Below are 19,968 nucleotides of genomic sequence, written 5' to 3'. Positions count from 1 at the left end.
CTCTACCCTACTTCATGTATAATTCTTTGAAATTCAATCAATTATTTCCCAAAAAATTGGAAAAATTATAAAAACCGGTTTCCAAAAAGATCAATAACAAAAATAGTACACTTTATAGCACTTTCCGGGAAATTCTACCCCTACTTCATATACAATTCTTTAAGATTCGGTCAATTAATTCCCGAAAAATTGAAAAAATTTTGGTACCGGCTTCCAAAAAGATCGGTAACGAAAAATTATACACTTTATAGCACTCCCCGGAAAATTCTACCCCTGTTTAATCTATAATTCTTTAAGATTCGGTCAATTATTTCCCGAAAAATTAGAAGAATTGGAAAAACCGGTTTCCAGAAAATCGGTAACAAAAAACTATACACATAGTGGCACTCCCCGGAAAATTCTACCCCTATTTCATATACTTTTGGTAGAAATTTGATTTATAATTCTTTGAGATTCGGTCAATTATTTCTCAAAAAATTAGAAAAATTAAAAAAACCGGTTTCCAGGAAATCGGTAACGAAAAACTATACACTCTATAACACTCCCCGGGAAATTCTACCCCTATTTCATATACTTTTGGTAAAAATTCGGTCGAATAGTTCAAGAGTGTATAAAGGACATACATACATACATACATACATACATTCATTTTTATATATATAGATAAACCAGAACTGCGACATTTCGTACAGCATATCACCCTATTCTCTCTAAATACTCGGCTTTCGGGCGGTATTAATTTATAAAAAAATTATACAACATTGCTAGTGTCGGGAACTCTGTAGAAAATGCTTTAGTACGCTCAGAACTATTCGAAAAATATTTTAGATAAACCGGAACTGTTACATTTCGTACAGCATATCACTCTTTTCTTTCTAAGTACTCGGTTTTTGGGCGGTATTAATTTTTTAAACAATCATACAACATTGCTAGTGTCGGGAACTCTTTAGAAAATGCTTCAGTATGCTCAGAACAATTCGAAAAATATTTTAAATAAACCGGAACTCCGAGATTTCGGAGAACTAGCAGATAATTTTTTTAATGGACTTTTTTTTTGCAAAATCAATAGAACTATTACTAAAAAATATCAGGAACTATAGAACTCGACTGCATGCGACAAGAACTCTTTTTTATTTTTGATTGCTAGAAAATGATCTGCTACGAGAAGTTAGCAGACCTTTTTTGTGATCGACTGTTTTTGGGGAAAATCACCAGAACTATTACTAAAAAGTATCAGGAACTATAGAACTCGACTGTATGCGACAAAAACTCCCTTTTATTTTTGATCTGCTGGAAATGATATGCCAACTTCACAGACATAATCCAATATCCCTTATTATTGAATTGAGTTTAGACTTTTCAAGAATGTCATATTTTTTAAAGTATCCACATTACTATATTTCAAGAATTGCAATATTATATCATAGATAGTTGAATTTATAGCATTAAATGCTTTTTAACAAGTTTGTCCTCAAATAATTTAAAAACTTTTATAAGTAATAAAGATAATGTGTGTGTGTGTGTGTGTGTGTGTGTGTGTGTGTGTGTATTTGAAAGATATAACATTCTTGAAAAATCTCACGACATGTTTGCAGTTAAGCACTTATAAAACTGTATACATATTTCTTTACGATCAGTACTGTATTGATTACAATCAGTACTAATTCGAAGCTCAACAAAATCGAGCCAATATATTATTTTGTTAAATACAACATAAATTAAGTTATCTAGGGGAGACGGCTGGTCTAGTGGGTAGAGCGCCAGATTCGTAATCCGGAGAACCGGGTTCGAATCCCACACTAGGCCGATGAGAATTTTTCTCAGCAAAACGGCTGCCCCCCATCTAGCGGATAGATCCAAATGGATACAGTATCCCTAGATGGTAAACTGGGCTCCGTCTTTCGGAAGAGACGTTAAGCCGTTGGTCCAAAAGGGTTAAGAAAAGGAGATGGTAATGGTAGTTGGATAGGGTTGGGTACGTCCCTGCAAAAACGCCACAAGGAGACTAGATTGCAAACCCTACGGGGATACGCAATAAAATAATAGTTTACGGAGTTTTTAGTTTTTTTAATTAAGTTATCTATTTTTATATCTTAGTTAACAGGCAGTTAAAATCTTATTTGAAGAATTACTAGAATTTAGCAGAGGACAAAGTATGGATATATATTGGAGAGATAATTTAACGTGTCCGACTGACGAAGAGTACGAGAAAAATGCGATAAGAAGTAAATGTTTATGATTTTGCGATAACTTTTATTATCAGCTGAAGCAGAAACTCCATTTCAAAAATTAAATTACATATATAAAATTCGAATATTAATTATTTTTATAGAGGCTGGCTGGCTGGTCATCTTAATGGTGAAATTAATGAAACTTTTTTCTACATGTGAAAAAGATTTTTCGTCCCTACTAAATTTAATGGGATATTTTTATCAAATACACAATGATTATTGCAATATGTGTGTTTGTAAGGTAAGTAATTTGTTTTCATTATTAATTTGTTTTTTCATTATTAAGTGACGTGAGATTTATTTTCTCGACACTGGGGTGTAAAAATCACTCAGGGTGCCCGTTCCCAGGGATAATTAAGTAAACTTGAACTAACTGAATTTGTTATTATCACAGGACCCGAGCGATAAAAATTATTGCGACGATCTGACCGAAGGGAAGTTCAGCTTCCCTATCATACATTCCCTTATGGTGCGTGTCCACCTGCGAGTAAGAACTCTCGAGAGCAAAAAGAGAGAGAGAGAAAGAGAGAGAGAGAGAGAGAGACTCTCGAGAGTCTCTTTCTCTCTCTCTTTCTTTTTGCTCTCGAGAGTTTTTACTCGCAGGTGGAGACGCACCATTAAATACGATGATGGCGAACAAATAATCAGTATCCTTTAGCAAACATTATGTTTAAGATAATATCAAGAGACACGGTAGTGTCTCGCGCCAAGTACACGCGGAGCGAGACCGACCGTGACTCTTTTACGCGACGCGACGGGTTGCGAGTACTCGAGATGTTGAGATCTCGATAAACGAGTGAACGGATCAAGTTCTAAGTAGGCTTGATCGACAGCTTGGGGTCGAAATAGGGGGGGGGTTTCTCTTATAATATTCCGCTACGTGCCCTACGAGCGGAGATATTGCGACGCAAAGTCCAAATGTGAAATTTTATTTAAGATACTCCTCCTAACGCCGCGATATCTTGATCACGTGATCAGAGAAAATGTCCCTTTCACTTTTTCGCCACTGGCGGCGCTTTCGCGCAGTGCAGATATAGTGCGTTCATATACGTGTTTGTACTGCGCGCAGTGCAGATGTACTGCGCGCAGTGCAGATAGTTAGTGCGTTCAGCGTGCTGTCACGTCACAGTCAGTTCACTTAACCTATCGAGAGATACGGTAGTGTCGGAGCGAGACCGACCGTGTGACTCTTTATATATATTGACAGCAGAGAGCTGATACTGAGATCAAGGAGTCAAGGAGTCAAGGAGCCTGTTCACACGAGGCGTTTCTGCCGCGCGATTGCGGCCGTGCGTTAACGTTTGCACGAGCCGCACGCTGTCGCGAGGTAAGGTGCGACAACGCGCGTACGCGAAACGGTAGTAACACCGTAATCGTGCCGGCGATATACTGAATTTGAATTGCTTCGTGCTTATCTGGAGATTTCGTATCCCTACATCGTGTTACCACCGCTGCCGGAAAAGAGGTTCTCTACGCTTGGCAGAAAGTGACGACTGACACGTTCGATCCCGACTTCGTTGATCGCAGAAGAGCTGGACTCGAGGTACGTTTCCGATTTGCAATTATAACAGTATCGTGCGATAAATGTTGTACTAACCTCAAAGTCGGAGCATCCTTGCTCACCGCTACGGGATCGACGTAAAGTTTTAGCGGATTTTAATCTTCCGAATTAGCGTCGCAACAATATTAGTCTTCCATTATCTATTGCCTCACAACTTTTCGATTTTAATATTCTGTAGCTGTATAGTTATTTGTACACAATCGTGATATTAATATACATCAGATTGTTCATGTATTTGTGCTGTTACAGTTCTATGATTTAGAGGAACTGTTTCGTAACGGTGGCCCCGTGCCAGATACAAATTACATATTCCTGGGAGATTTTGTCGATCGGGGCTACTATAGCTTAGAAACGTTTACTCGTCTGCTCACATTTAAAGCTAAATGGTCCGACAGGATAACGTTACTACGCGGTAATCACGAAACTAGACAAATCACGCACGTTTATTTGGATTTTACGGTAAGTGCGCAACGATACTTTCTTTTCTGGGCTTTTTTTACATTTGTGTATAATAAAGCTTTGATTTCATTGGTCTCTTCATTTTCTGTTCTAGATGAATGCCAAAACAAGTACGGCAATGCTAATGCGTGGAAGTACTGTTGTAGGGTATAACTCCACTTTTGATTACGCTCGAATAAAATTCTGTTTTAGTTAATTGATGAACAGGTTCTTTGTGTACACAGTGGATTGTCTCCAGCTATTAGAACACTAGATCAAATTAGAACGATTGAAAGAAATCAAGAGATTCCACACAAAGGTATTAATTGTATAAAGTGATATGTCATTGCAAAAGTTACATAATAATAAAAGTTACATGACTGGATATTTACTGTTATTGTACAATAATAATGAAATATCGTTGCTTAATTGCCATATTACAGGTGCTTTCTGTGATTTGGTCTGGTCCGATCCAGAAGATGTAGAAACATGGACAGTAAGTCCGCGTGGTGCAGGCTGGCTGTTTGGCAGCAAAGTGACTTACATGTTCATGGACGTGAATGATCTTAAATTCATCTGTAGGGCGCACCAATTAGTTCAGGAAGGTATGTCTTTGCTCAAATATTTCTGTCGCAGATTTTTTTAAATATCTCGGAAGTATGTATTGATGACGCATATTTTTATCATGCAGGTTATAGGTACATGTTTAATGACAAACTCGTCACAGTGTGGTCGGTCCCAAATTATTGTTATCGATGTGGTAACATAGCTAGTATCATGCAGTTCACGACAGTGGATCAGAGATCACCAGTGCTGTTCCACGCAGTGCCTGATTCCGAGAGAGTAATCCCACCTCTAATGCCCACTCCGTACTTTTTGTGATCTATCTTAGTGGCTCATCTGTACGGATGCGGAAGAGAAATGTCTGTGTCTAGACCCTACGGAATCACATGATTTGATTGGCCAGATCCAGGCTGGTACCATGACGGACCCACACATTCATGAGAATATATCACTGATTATATACATATTACTTTAGAAAATTTTGATTCCCTTAAAAGAAATTATTTGATGCGTTCTACGATCAAAGTACGATACTTAGAGAGGACTGAATTGTCGTGTGATTGATCTTATTCAGGGAATGTTCTTTAGATTTTTTAAGAACTTTATCAGGTTTTACATGTTGTAAAGTTAATTACATGTTGTAAAGCTAACTTTTATATATCTACATAGTATCTGCCATTGCATCAGCCTGATTTTTGTAGCTCGAGAAAAAAAAAGAAAACGATATTTTGCATCAGAGCAAATGTGAACATTCTGTGGTATAGACGCTTTTGCTGTCTACTATGTACATTCTGTAGAGCATTCATATCTCAGAGCAGCATTCTGGACTTTAATGTTCAAAAGACTAAGAGCTTTTAAATAATTTATGAGCGCGAATAACGCAAATAGTCCAGTGCTGTGTGTGAATATAAAAAGAAAAGAAATATCACGTTTAAACATTCCGGCAAAAAGTACACTCTCTGAGTACAGTAAATGCTTCTCTGACATTACAATCGTTGTGCGTAGAATTCAGATTTATTAAAGCGTGAGCATATATAGTACTGTTAAGGTCTTCCTGAACATATAAATGATCTGTTGCTGGTTTAGGTACTGTGTGTGCTGCGTACCGTTCTTTTTTCTTCTAAATGCGCAATCGGTGTTCTTAGCAAGAATCGTAAATTCGGCTCTTTTTCGCCGAAGTACAAATAGCGTGTAGCAGTAGCCAAAGTTTTCCTGCTTAGGTAAGGAAATCCGATAGCGGGATCGTTATAGCATCTGTAGAGAGTTGTCTTATTATTTTTATGCACATGACATTTTTTTACGCTTAATTTTAAGAAATTCCGAGCTCAAATATTGTCTTTAACCTTTAGAGGCCGGGAAAAGTACTTGAAGAGTTTTTTTTTTTTTTTTACTATTTTTCCCTTATTCAACACACAAATTTTGCCCGAAAACATCAAATAGATTGTGTTTTTTGGGTGGTCGATATTTCGACCATCCCCGGCCTCTAAAGGTTAAACTACCTTGACACACATTAATTTTCTTTTCAAGAAAGATATCCACCGTTCGTTCGTCACACACACTTCTCTCTTCTATATATATATATATATATATATATACATATATGCCAAATCGCTGTCGTATTGAATAATCGTAATTAACTAATTGTCATAAGTTCATTAATGTAGGGAGCAACTTGAAAAGAAAAAAAACCGAGACCCTTAGCAATGTGCCTCTAAATTAATAAGCGTTTGTGTAATATAATGATACGATATTGATATGACATAATTAATGGAAATGCACCGGCCATTGCGTATCATAAGCCTGAATTCTGACCATCGATTTTTGCTAGCTCACGATAATTCCTAACCGATCACAGACCCGACAAATATGGCATTGGCATTGTGGCACAGGCTGTCAAGTTGAGACTACTCTATTTTGAATTTTGTGATATAGACCGAAGGAGGCGTGTGCAATGGTCATGTCGATGTTTATAACGACTCTCCTTGTCGCACCAGTCGAAGAGGTGTTTTGCGAAGATCCGTTATTCCAAGAAATGTAATAAACTTTTGAACAGTGCCTTCAGAACTATAACACGACGGTCTACTAGAAGTATAAATGCTTTCTTATTCTATTTCATATAAGCCTTCCGCTATTGTTTTGGAACGAGCCTTTGCTTTTTCGCGAAACTTTTCTACGATATTTACGTTTTACGATTTTACTACCTTTTAGGTCTACTCTTACAATTTTACATCATGCGCGCGCGGTATATTCTCTATTTGTACTACATATTAATTATAACGTACAATTACAATTGCGCGATACTTTACGCGAGTAATGTATTACATAAGGTAGAGAGGAGCGCATCTAGAACGAATTGCGTTACAAACTCGACTCGCTACATTTGCAGCCTCCGAGTCGTGAAACGGTTTCGCAACGACGAGAACGCCCTACGTGCGGTACGGATATCATTAGAAATCCTTAAAAAAAAAGAAAAGAAGTATTAGCCTCTGTATCTATTGGGGTGTTCGCGGCGTTTCGTTTACCGGAATGCCTCTGTCTGTGATCGCTTTAATCTTATCGAAGTGTCCAAGCGCTTGCGGCGACTCGATATTAATAATCGGTAAGCTCGCGAGAGAGAGAACAAATAAAGACAATTTGCAAGATAAAAATAAAATAACGAAGACTAATTTAGCTTAATGTGCTCCGTGCGGGAGCTTGAACACTGCGCATAATCCTTAAAGATCTCACAGGTAGACACCATTTTAAAACGATCATCATGTACCTTGAAAGTATAGACTTTGTTATGTTAATGTAATGAAGAACGTTTGTAATAAAAATTCGCAAAAAATCGCACTTGATCGCATTGTCAATAATAGAGAAGAACACGATCGCATAGTGCAGACCAAACGCTTTGGACCAAACGCTATGGTACATGAGCATATTTACAGTTCGAAGACCAAGAGGTAGAGCCGCGGGGATACGACGACAAGAAGAAAGATGTCGTCAGCTAACCACCATTGGGGTAGACGAGGCAGAAGACCGAGACAGTAACATAATTATTTTTAAGCCGTATTTTTAAGCAGTAATATAACCCGTCAGTATTATATATTCGTACCTCTGACCATACACATATGAACACACACATACAAAGTGAATATGTGAATATGCTACGTTTCTTATACATACATGAAAACATAATTGCTAAATAAACATTTAATAAAACTATTATCTATATTGTTGTTATTTACTTCATACTTACCAAATCAAGTTTTATTTAATATGTATAATCTATTGTAACTGTAAATAAATATATTATTTACTGTATAATTAAATGCTGGTACATTCAAGAAATTTGTAATTCTGACCTGGATTTATATCCTGTCTAAACTACACATGTATGTTTAAATTGATGTTTAATCTAGTTATTGCACCAATAATGTTTAAATAAATCGTAGCTTTAGTTTTTAACGCAGGAAAAGAAAATTTAACGTTTAAGCGCTAACCAATGTTGATGCATTTTTCTGAAGAAATACTTACAGATTGATTTTGTTGCATATTCGAAATCTAAAATCCGAGCATGCTAGAAGCACTTTCATTATCTTCAATGTGTCAGGTATTTTAAAAGAACACTAAATTTATCTTTAAAAATAGGCAAAATTCAAGCAGCTGTAACTTTGTTAAAAATGAACAAAATTTTAATTTAAAAAGAGGATTTTAAAGCTTGAAATCTCTACTTTTGAAAGTTTTTATCGTGGATTGAATAAGAAATGAGCATTTTGACTTTGTTTGCTCATAACTTCCTTAAAAAACATCGTATTACAATTCAAAAAACAGATTCTTAAAGCTGAAACTTTGCTTTATTGAACGGTATAATTGCCAAATTTTTTAAAATAACAAATAGACATGATACAAATGGATGAAAATAATGTAAATTATTTTTAACCCTTAGTCTGTAAACGTTTTTTTGGCACCTTTAGTCTGTAAACCTGGGTCGTTTTCGTCCTGACGTTTTTTTTAAGTGTTAAAGTGTTACAAAAAATCTGAAAAAATTCATGGAGGTAATTCAAACCTTCAATTTGAAGTATCAATCATAAAATTATTAGCCATTTAATTTTTTCACATAATTTTTATTTAAAAGTGGAGCAACTACAACTACAACTGGTAAAATCATGTTTTACTCAAAAAATCATAACTTTAAGACAAATAAAGATATCGAAATGAAAAAAAAAGGAAATTAAAGGGGAAAAGCGTATCTTTCATAAAAAAAATATTGCATGCAATTATTTTGAAATGAAGTGCTTAAGTGTTCGCCGCACACCTCGTTTTTTCAAGAATTACGTGTCTCCTGTGACGGCCGGAGGGGGACTGGCGCCTTGAAACTCGGTAGGCGGGTTCTCGGGGAGCATAACTTTTTTTACGGATGCGCAGTGGCGCCCTCTTTACCCGTTTTCAAAAGTTACAACTACATTTGATTTTCGCCCGGACAAAAATGACCCAGGTTTACAGACTAAGGGTTAAATGCAGAGTACTTAAAAGTACAAAAAAACATAAAGAATAAATTTGTTTTATTTGTATCATGTCTACATGTTATTTAAAAAAATCTATTTTCTTAGAAATAATAGTCTGTAACACCTTTAGCTTTACAATCTGTACATACCCCAGGTAGCAAGACTCGTCATTTTGACGTCAATTGACGTCAAAAGTCTGTCATTTTGACGTCTTTTGACGTCATTTGACGTCAAAATGACGAGTGCTTGCTACCTGGGACTGTTTGTAAGATATACTCTTTATAAGACTAGTTAGAAGAGGATGCGTAACACTACAAAATGCATGATATCAGTACAAAATTACCTTTTTTAAAAAAGGTAAAAAAAGGGCGCCAAGTACACGCGTGGTTGTTACCTCTGAAAAAACCAAGTGGTAGTATCATTAATTTTATCTCACAAAATTGTCTCACAAAAATTGTCTCACAAAATTGTCTCACAAAATTGTCTCACAAAATTGTCTCACAAAAATTGTCTCACAAAATTGTCTCACAAAAATTGTCTCACAAAACTATTAAATTACAAAATTGTTACTTTATTCAATCCAAGTGATATCTATCTTAACAAAATTATTAAAAACAGAAGTCGTTTTTGTTCGACCCAACTGGCCTAATAATTAATATATTTAAACTCACAACGTTTCGAAAAATTATCTCACAAAATTGTCTCACAAAAATTGTCTCACAAAATTGTCTCACAAAAATTGTCTCACAAAATTATTAAATTACAAAATTGTTACTTTATTCAATCCAAGTGATATCTATCTCGAAAAAACCTAAATAACAAGTGGTATCTATTTAAAAAAAATATGTGAAATCTTTTAATACTGCGCCAATTACAAAGAGAGAATATATATATATATATATATACCTTATAACAAAATTATTATTATATCACGAAATTGCGTTACCAAACTCAATCCAAGTGATATATATATTTCAAAAAAATATATGAAATCTTTAAATTACGCCAACTACAAAGAGAATATATATATTGCTTTGAAAAATAATTGTAGTGCAACTACTCTTAAAAAATAAAACAAAATTGTGTTACCTAACTCAACCCAAGTGGTATGTATCTTTGTATTCCTGAGGATCTTTCTACAACCCAAGTGGTAGTAGTTTTAATTCTCCTTGATAAAATTATAATATTACAAAGAATCATTTAATCATTTTAATCACAAAGAATTAAAGAGGTAACATTATAAAATAAAAATATTTAATTAAAATAAAATAAATAAATTTTTCTTGTAAAAAACTTGGCGCTGCTTTTTTAAGGTTAATCCAGACAAACTTGCATAGGTGCATAAGCATATGCATAAAGAGATGGATTGGTCTATTTTCTTTTGCACATATATCTGAACCAATAAATTTCTTACGCTTATGTTTATGCGCGATGCAAATTTGTCTGGATAAACTTTAAAAAAGCAGCGCCAAGTTTTTTACAAGAAAAATTTATTTATTTTATTTTAATTAAATATTTTTATTTTATAATGTTACCTCTTTAATTCTTTGTGATTAAAATGATTAAATGATTCTTTGTAATATTATAATTTTATCAAGGAGAATTAAAACTACTACCACTTGGGTTGATAGAAAGATCCTCAGGAATACAAAGATACATACCACTTGGGTTGAGTTAGGTAACACAATTTTGTTTTATTTTTTAAGAGTAGTTGCACTACAATTATTTTTCAAAGCAATATATATATTCTCTTTGTAGTTGGCGTAATTTAAAGATTTCATATATTTTTTTGAAATATATATATCACTTGGATTGAGTTTGGTAACGCAATTTCGTGATATAATAATAATTTTGTTATAAGGTATATATATATTATAAATACTTAGAAAACTATAATGGAAACGTAGACTATGTTATTAAACGCCACTTAAATATTTCATAAGAAAAACGTAGCTGTGAACATCTCATAAACAATTCCGTGTTTAAATTTACATCTTATAAACAATTTAATAAATTTTTTAAAACTCAAATGAAACATCTACTCAACATTTAAGCAAACATTTTATAAACATATTATTTTTGCCAGGGTCGTCACGGCGGTCGCGGTATCTCTCTCGTGCAGCATCCACCCGCTCGCTGGACCACGACGCAATGGCCCGCGCCCCGCCCGATATCGACGCGTATACGTCAATATCGCAGTGTCGCGACACATTGCCCCAAATATCATATATAATTTCATAGGTATCAAATGTTTCGCTAACGAAACATATCATTACATATCTTCCAACCTTGACTGAAATTTAGTCGGCGCACAGTCAAGGTTGAAAGATATGTAAGATAGCAATAAAAATGAAACTTTCGCGCATCATTTACAGCGCTTGGTTCTTAGTTAATAGCCCGTTTTCTATATTCGTGCGGATCTTGAATTAAATTGTGTAATTAAATTTATATGTCGTCTAAAAACTAGGATTTTATTGTCTACACTAGTTGTCGCTCTTGCAACATCGAGATGCACCGACTAAATGTCAGACTCGAAACACAGTGCCGGTTGGAGTAATAAAATCCTTCCCTACACCTAATTAAATTGAATCGATTTAATTTTTGATGCTATATGCATCTAAATAACTGTAAAGAAATCATTGCGAAAAATATTACCTCAGCCAGGGTTCGAACCTGGAACCTCCTTCATTCCGTGAAGGTGTCGTACCAGTTCGACCACTGGGGCATGTGGTAATATTTATCGCAATAACCTATTATATTATATTGCAATATTGTCGAGATGCTGTAGCAACGCATGTTTCCTTTCTTAAAAGTTTTATTTTTTAAATGTTGGTCTGCAATATTGGTTTTCCGTGTATAGGAATTAAGTGGAAGTGATTGATGGTATAGGATAAAGATGGACGATATTTTCATTCATGATGCGTATCGATACTTTCAGACTGTATCACCCATCTCTAGTATAGGATAAACAAAATAATAATTACTTACGCGACGTAAATGATTATATAGTTTTCCAGATAAATATGTTAATAACTACTCTTAGTTATTTAGAGAGAATCCTAAGGTCATTGCCTCACTGTGCCAGTATTATCAATGCAATTCTGCCGTAGTGACACACTGTCCGCGTTGGTCCAGTTTTGCATAGAGAACTTATTTAATATGGTTTAGCGTAATGCAAAAAAATCAAAAATCTTTAATTTTAGTGTTATATGTAGATAATCGCGTTAGCAAAATATTAAGTATTATTTCGGATAGGTATTATTCTCGTAAGGAAAGTTTCATATTAGGAAATAAGAACCTTTAGTTAAGCGTATGTCACACGCAATCAATTTTACACTGACCGTTAAACGCCTATTTTTCTTACGTCTTACGTTTTTCAGCTAATGCACAACGAGCTGATATACTTACATTTAGAATTGTTCATATTTAGATTATCGGAACATTTAAAACGTTGTGTCTGGAGGAGCAGCTTATTTGTTTACTTTTCTAAACGCGAGATTTTATCGCTCCTATTTCACGTGCTGGTTCTCGTTCCCGTAAAACAGATTGCGTGCGACGACGAAGTGTTTGGCTTGCGTACGTTGTAGTCAATTTGTGATACCAATCGTGTATTTGTGCAATATGTACCAACAGCTCAACGAATTTTGCTTCGTCTTCTCATTTTGTAATGGGTATGTTTCGTCGAGAGGATGACATATAGTTAATATATGTATTTTTTTTCCTTGAAAAATATATATTATGTACAGCGACATGTGCACATACGTATGTAACATGATATATGTATACTTATGCATATATGTGTGTGTGTGTGTGTGTGTGTGTGTGTGTGTGTGTGTGTGTGTGTGTGTACATCTATGTATACTGAAGGATGGTCCGTATATGGAAAGACAACTATATAATTTTGTAACATATATAATAGAACACGTATATTGAAACATCCACGAACATATGATGCCTTCTCTTGCCATATATGTATCATTCGTATAATTATAACTTGCCGCTTACAGCTGTAAATGCGCTGCAATTACGTTACAAAATTTATAAAGTTATCTTCTATCCGAAATATCGAGATTACTGTCTGACATAACTTACAAGATAATTGCATGTTCGCACTGTAAAAATTGTTTGTCTTAATGTATTATTCAATTGAAAATGTATTCACGAGATATTTGAACGATTGCAGTGTTCTCGAATTTTAAATCACGCTTAATTTGTAAGTACATTTTTCTGTGCAAACGATAACTTACGAGTGAGGACTCAGATTTTTAAATCTTTCCAACAAGTCGTGTGACTATAATACATTTTCCTATCCTTTTGTTTTAAATAAGCGTCATTAGATACACGACATGTAAAAAATGCATACTTTCCTATTTCTTTTTTGTTTACTTATGTGCAATCCTTTTTAAGAAAACGATTATTTTCGCTAGTTTTAAATATGTACTTCATATGTACTCAAATCACTATGTGATTTAAGTACATATAATAAGTAAAAAATATAAAATATCAGGTAAAAAAAAAGCTGCTGATTCTTGGGAAACAGAACATTCTCACTCTGAATCTTCTTTTGTCTCGAGTGAAAATCGAATCACTCATCCTGCAAAATTTGCAGGTAATAATTGTAATTGCTCTTTTACTCTTTATTTATAGTTTGTCAAAATTTCTAGCAAGTTTTTGATACTAATAAAAATATCAGATATGTTTAGTAATAAAGAAATCAGATTTATTAGTTAAATATTCAATACAGAAGGAGAATACAATTTTATAGCTAATTTAAGTATGCAAATTGTAGGAAATAATTAAGAGATAGATTCAAAACTTGTTTAATTTTAATATTTTTGGTATTTTTCAGGAAGTTGTGATCCAAACGACTCTACAGTTAAAACTTGCAATCGCCTGCTTAAAATATGACAGTATTGAGTCTTGGCCTGAACTTTTGCGCAGTTGGTCAGTGACACATCCTTTGCGCTTTCAGTATCTGAGAGAAACCAGACCGATATCGCAGCTGAATAAGGCAACGTCTTCTGTCCAACAATCGCAAGAGTCTGATGCTTTAGTGAGTGATTATTTCAAAAATTGGGGCGTGCTCGCACTACTTAATGGATATCTACTGGTGAGAAAATTGAATTTATACATGTTTTGAATGTGTGTGTGTGTGTGTGTGTGTGTGTGTGTGTGTGATGCTCTTTTTTTCTCCTTTCGAATTTATTCCCTTTCAAACATGCTAAATTAATTGATTTGTATATGGTTGTAGATTCAGCAAGATTTTAAAGAATTATATCCTGGAAGAGAAGATGGTTTGAAATCAAAGTGGGATTCAACCCCAAAGAAGTCTTAATTAATCTTCTTAATGCTGAAATTGCTAAATCAGATGAGTATGGCAGGAAGTTACTTAAAGATTTGACTGTTACAGATACAGGTATTTATAAAAAGACTGTATTTTGTGGCTCAATTTCTTTTGTTACTTATTTGTAATTATATATTAATTTATATAACTGTTATTAATTTATTTTAACTACTTTATTTATGTTTTTCAGAAAAAAATGACGTAATTCTATTTCATTTACTGCCATCACTTTGCTGTAAAAGGACAAGAGGTGCGAGCGTAAATATACCATCTGTCGCAGAAGCCAGAAAGGTCTTTATCCTCCATGTCCTTGTAATTATCATTTATAGAAAATATTTCTATTTTATGATAATAATTAAGTACATAAACTGACTGTTTTCAAAAATATTTTGCAGATTCCGGGGGACTTGAATCGTCAAATCAAGATTCATAGCGAGTGACTGGCAAATCACGGCCTCAACTTGCAGCCGACGTTAGTATTTGTTGGACCTACTTTATCGAACATTACTGCCAGTTACGTTCAAATAGATACTGTGCGGTATGAGCTTCGTACTCCATTAAAAGCTCTGGACACGTGTTTCAAGGCGTTTCATGCGCTGGACGCTGCATATCAAGAGGAGTGCCGAGCAGTCTGGCTTTTTATTCAGAAGTATTTTTACGATTTGTATCTTAAAGAGGATGATAATATTCCTCGAGTAACAAGTATACTTAGTTCCTTAATTGAATTAGTTTCAAAGAAAATCTAGTGCTTAAGGCTATTCCACGATTTCGTTTTACGTTGCAGAACTTTTCTTATTTTAATAAAATGTATATTTGTAAGAAGTATAAGGCATAAATGCCGCGTCTAAAGTCCTCGTCAGGATGCAAGGAAGGTGCGTAGCATACAATACGAAAGACTAAACGACAGTTGCAATATGTATGCGTTCATTTAATAAATAGCGAATATTTATTTGTAGAACTGTTTTATGTTATCATGGTCAATAATCCCAAATAATAAATAATATAATAATATAACACTGAGAGAAAGGTTTTGTTACTATGTGAACAACCAACATTTTTACTGCAAGAGCTAATTAATTTTGCAATAATAGCAAAGTTTTACTGAACTTTGCTATTGCAACAAAAGGTTTTGCTATTATTGCAAAATTAATTAGCTTTTGCAGCAAAAAATGTTGGTTCACATAGTAATAAAATGTTTCTCTCAGTGAATAATAAGAAAACATTCCATTTAGTATATATTCTTACATTTTAAGAATATCTGATACTTAAGAATATCTTTAGTATATATTCTTACACATTAAGAATATCTGAAACTTAAGAATATCTTTAGAGGATTTCTCTCTTAAACTAAGAGGATCCTCTTGGCGCTTATTTTAGTGGAAAATATTATAAAGATAAGTGGTATATTCTTAAGATAAGAATACAATTTTTTCGCATCTAACGTATGAATTATGATGTTAGCTCAGCATTAAATTTTTTAGCTGAAGAAAAAAACAAAGTTTCATATAAGTCTACGTCGTGGTTTGTAAAATATATTGCTCATTGGTTTCAAATAATGACTGCGCGCCATCCTCTCTTTGCTTTGGGGAAAAATAATATAAAGGAGTATATAAAACCATAACATTTCTCAAAGAAGCTATAACTTTTTTTTCTGAATTAAAAGTTGGAAAGGATCAAAGTTGGAAACCATTTCAAACATCAGCTGTGATATCCACTACGTCATATATTCAAGTATCAGAATATTTACTGAATAAAGGTTTTAATTTTGTTATGGGTTCGAGATTCAGCCAAGATTGCTTAGAAAATGTTTTTTGCATTGTACGGCAAAAACATCCTACACCAAATTCCATTCAATTTAAAAATGATTTAAAGCTAATCACAAAATCACAATATATGGCAAATGTAAGCCACGGCAATTATGAGGAAGATGATCGAACTTTTTTATCAGAGTTTTTAGAAATTTTAGAAAAGAGAAAGACAAAAAAGACTAGAACTAATGATGAAAAGAAGGAAGAAGAAGAGGACGGCAATAAGAAAAATAACTGTAATATCATTAATAATAATAATATTAATGGTAATTATAATAAGCATAATAATAATAGTAATAATAATAACACAAATCTAAATAGTAATCAAAGTATAAAAGTATGATTATACAAGATTCTACACCAACTATCAATGTAACAATTCAACTTAACAATATTGAACAAAATATTTTATATTATATATTACAATGCATCGTAAGAAGGGAAAAATATTGTGCAATATGTGTACAAGCAGTGGGATCAAAAAAAGTACAAGATATATTTATGCCAAATTAACACGTTTAAAACGTATTAGCAACGCCGAGTCATTATATTTTATTAATGAAATTTCATTTAAATTTTTTCTAGCAATGGAACAAATTTTTAGAAACCACTTGCAGAGAGTCTTATCAGATTCAACTCTAAATGCTAAACAATACTTTATATCTCAAATTCAGAAACTCCCTTACTCTATTCCTAATTGTCACAACTTAAAAAATAAATTGATCGTTAGATATTGTCTGTTTAAATTAAGATCATCTTTAATAAATGTAATTTTTTAAATAAACCAAAGACTGTGAACGTGCAATCTAGTAAAACAATAGGAATGCATATTTATATTAAATAAGTGATGTATACAATTTGATTTTTCTTAATTTAATATTCTTCGTTTTTGCTAATATTCTAATTTTATAAAAAATTATTTTTTATTTTTATATTAAATAAGTGATGTATACAATTTGATTTTTCTTAATTTAATATTCTTCGTTTTTTCTAATATTCTAATTTTATAAAAAAATTTTTTATTTTTGTATTAAATAAGTGATGTATACAATTTGATTTTTCTTAATTTAATATTCTTCGTTTTTGTTAATATTCTAATTTTATAAAAAATTATTTTTGTTAAAAAATTGATAATCTTAATCGCATAATATAATTAAATTGTCATTCATTAACGTGTTATTTTTCTTTTTCCCTTTACATATAATTTTTCTCTTTTGATAATTCAGAAGACAGCTGCTTAATTTTTTTTAATTTTAATTAGCCTTTGGCTAGTGAACATCAAAATTAAATTAGTTTATAACGAAAAATGTTGCAATTCGAAATAAATTAAAAATCTTTTTCGATATTTTTGTCTGACATATTTAATGCAGTTAAGGAAGTATTTTTTATACCTGCATGTTTCATTTATTATTAATATTATTTATTAATAATATTCAATTTTCATTAATTTTTTTGTATTTTCAGGCAAAATTATCACAAGAACTTAAGTATTTGTTATAGCTGCATGTTTTATTTATTATTAATAATACTCAATTTTTATTAATTCATTTTTATTGTTATTTTTAGGCAAAAATATCCCAAGAACGTGTAAATCAAATCATGCAGACCATTGTTATTCGTCATAGATGAATTTTCAACATAAAGTCAACAAGATTTTCTGTATCCATAATTTTTTGCGTTTTTTAAACACGAACAAAAATTTCTATAATTTAAATTCCGTTTAATTAAAAATAATTTTAAATTGTAGAGGAAAGTCCCCTATTATGAGATAGGCTCCTAATATGCGACAGCGAGGTTTCTGTTAAACTAATAGGCCCTATCTGTTGGTTCCACCATGAACTTATTGCCATGAATAAGTAACATGCCAATTATTTTATCCTTCTAATTGTATTTGTTATTTAAAATGATTGAAGGTAATTGTGAAAACTTTTATGATTAATAGTACCACGCAATATATACCATGTAGAACATTGTCCCAAAAAGTGGAAGTTTGTATACAGCTGTAGAAATAAAGCAAAATTGACATAAAATCTCTAGAGTACGTGATAAATTCAATATTACATTGTATAGCTTGTATTGACAGGGATAGACAGGAGAGAGAGAGAGAAGGACGGTACTTTAAAATACAAACCTAAATAAAATTGTTTTTTATACATTTCGTATTTTGGTTATAACTTTCTAATGAAGCATTTTGGAGATGTATGTTTATGTAACATTTTTTTCTTATTTCTGCTCATAGAACATGGTACTAAATGTAATGTATTCTGTATTTTATTCTATTTATTTTATTAAGCACCTTTTAAAAGAAAGATAAATTACAGTAAAACCTATAGAATTTTGAGTATTATATTCATAATATTTTAGGATATCTACATTAATTTCCCACACATAAAAGAATTGCAGAAACTACTGAATAATTTAAGGATAGCAAAATATTTAATTATTAATTACAGTTTATTTAATTTTCAACGTTTTCTAATTGATAAAGATATTATATTATCACGGTCTGGAATGTTCAGGTTTTTAATTTATCACATTCAATATTTCATCTAGAATATTATTTGTATTTTGCTCAATATTTCCGTTTCTAATTTTATTAACATATAAATTTTGATAATATTAAAAATTTATATTGTTATTTTAAATATCACTTTATTTATGATCATTTTATTATTGCCACAATATTTCAAGTGATATATTTTATGTAATATATAATACTAATTAATATGTTCCAGGTGTGATAAGAAAGGCTCATACGTATGCAACAGATGATCAGATATCAGCCCCGATAAAAACATGGTTAGCTCATGCCAAAGAACGGACTGCCAAAGAAAAAAGAGATTTCAAGGAAGTGCGAATGAAGAGGTATTTTTTGCAATCGCAAACAGAGAGGATTGATCCGCACATTTTTTTATTTTTCTACAAAGAATTCGTTTGAGTTAGCCTCGAATATAGGGTATCCTGGAATATAAGCGACCTCAATTTAAATATTTTTCTTTGGCCAATCTGGCGAAGTCAACTTTTAGTCAACGAAATTTGTTATCAAAATTCAAATCGGAGTTTCGCAGCTTGTATATTTTTAGAACGAGTCAATTGAAGGACCGCAAAAGTTATTTTTTTGAATAATAATAAGACTTCGAGAATATAGAAGTGATTGATTTTAGTTGTTTAATATTCCCTATTAATATGCCCTCATAATTAAGTTTTTGTAACTATTTCTCTTTTATTTAGTTCTGTTCCTTAATTATATTTCAAAAATGTAGAAAACTAGACTAACTTTAATGTTATTAATTGTACCGAGCGTGATGTCGTCACTTTTTTAAAAGCTTTTGTAGAACGAGTCAATTGAAGGACCGCGAAAGTTATTTCTTTGAATAATAATAAGACTTCGAGAATATAGAACTGATTAATTTTAGTTGTTTAATATTCACTATTGCCGTATTGAATCTTTTATCCGAGAAATTCGGATTATGTCGTATAAATTCCGATTATATGATACATATATTTTATAAAATGTAGAAATATATGTGATTTA

General features: G+C 32.5%; 1 long non-coding RNA gene and 1 pseudogene across 1 annotated transcript; both read left to right on the top strand.

Annotated features, from left to right (window-relative positions):
• The first annotated feature begins 3,630 nt into the window (after positions 1–3,630).
• On the top strand, positions 3,631–7,999 carry LOC139785500 (serine/threonine-protein phosphatase 6 catalytic subunit-like; annotated as a pseudogene).
• Positions 8,000–14,177: 6,178 nt separating this feature from the next.
• Positions 14,178–15,583, top strand: LOC139785501 (uncharacterized). The gene is made up of 4 exons (XR_011721965.1): positions 14,178–14,391; positions 14,533–14,697; positions 14,816–14,916; positions 15,021–15,583. It is a non-coding gene; the product is annotated as an uncharacterized lncRNA (long non-coding RNA).
• Positions 15,584–19,968: the final 4,385 nt, after the last annotated feature.

Source organism: Temnothorax nylanderi, unplaced genomic scaffold (genome assembly GCF_030848795.1).
Source record: "Temnothorax nylanderi isolate EJ_2023f unplaced genomic scaffold, tnyl_v1.0 TNYL_tig0815_pilon, whole genome shotgun sequence".
Classification (NCBI taxonomy): Eukaryota; Metazoa; Arthropoda; class Insecta; order Hymenoptera; family Formicidae; genus Temnothorax; species Temnothorax nylanderi.
Note: the sequence above shows the minus strand (reverse complement) of the source record. Positions and strands in the feature narration are given on the sequence as shown.